The 1,268-nt window shown below is 47.7% G+C and overlaps 1 protein-coding gene across 1 annotated transcript in view; it reads right to left on the reverse strand.

Annotated features, from left to right (window-relative positions):
* Positions 1-1,268, reverse strand: part of GABRR3 (gamma-aminobutyric acid type A receptor rho3 subunit) — a 40,715-nt gene that overhangs the window by 14,506 nt on the left and 24,941 nt on the right. The window lies entirely within an intron of this gene.

The raw sequence follows: 1,268 nt of genomic DNA on the forward strand, positions 1-1,268 counted from the left end.
TGCCACAACCTCCTGATCCGCCCTGCTCTGTGCATGACAGTGGGCAGTGCCCCAACTCCCCAATCGGCCCTGCTCTGAGCCTGACCAGGGGCTACAACTAAGGATTGGGCCTGCCCTCTGCCACCCAGGAGCGGGCCTAAGCCAGCAGGTCGTTATCTCCCGAGGGGTCCCAGACTGTGAGAGGGCACAAGTGGGGCTGAGGGACACACACCCCCCAGCCAGTGCACAAATTTTTGTGCCCCGGGCCTCTAGTAGATCTATAAAATTCTAAAGTGAGCCCTAGCTGGTTTGGCTCAGTGGATAGAGCATGGCCCTGTGGACTGAAGGGTCCCAAGTCCGATTCCAGTAAAGGGCACATGCTCGGGTTGCAGGCTCGATCCCCAGTGAAGGCAGGGGGCGTGCAGAAGGCAGCCAATCAATGATTCTCTCTCATCGTGGATGTTTCTATCTCTCCCTTCCTTTCTGAAATCAATAAAAATATATTTTAAAAAAATAATAATAAAATAAAATTTCAAAATGAGTTGAGCTCATAAAGAATTTTCTTCTGTAATCTAATAGTGTTCCTGCTATAAAAGTTTCCAATAGATTTGGGAAGGAGGAAGGAGCATCTGTGTAGGAGACATCCATTGAGAGTCCCAGCATTGTAGCCTCATTATGAAAAAGTGCAATCAGTTTTAAGATGTCATGTCAAAAACAGCTGATCGGTGAAAGTGATTGACAGGAGCTGGCTCAGATGTCCTTGACAGGGCTCTGATTAGGGAACCTATGTCTACAGCTGGTTCTTAGAGGGGAACCCAAGTGCACTTAATGAAAGACTGACTCATATGAGAACATAAATTCCAGAGTTTTCCAAATTCGGAAAGTCTTTGTCTTTTGTCAGTTTCCATTACTAACTGTTGCGGTCCAACCCCAGCAGGCCCAGGGGTTCCCAACAGTGTGGACGGAGTCGGTGAAGAAGGAATGACACGGAGACAGAGTTCAGTTGATCAGCAGCCTAGCCAGGATCTCCAGCCAGGTTCTGTGCTTATTGTCATGTTATCTGGTATTTATACCAGCTGATTTTAAAAAAAAATATTTTATTGATTTTTTAACAGAGAGGAAGGGAGCAGGATAGAGAGTTAGAAACATTGATGAGAGACAAACATCAATCAGCTGCCTCCTGCACACCCACTACTGGGGATGTGCCCACAGCCAAGGTACATGCCCTTGACTGGAATCGAACCTGGGACCCTTCAGTCCGCAGGCTGACGCTCTATCCACTGAGCCAA

The sequence above is a fragment of the Myotis davidii genome, unplaced genomic scaffold (genome assembly GCF_000327345.1).
Source record: "Myotis davidii unplaced genomic scaffold, ASM32734v1 scaffold48, whole genome shotgun sequence".
NCBI classification, from domain to species: Eukaryota; Metazoa; Chordata; class Mammalia; order Chiroptera; family Vespertilionidae; genus Myotis; species Myotis davidii.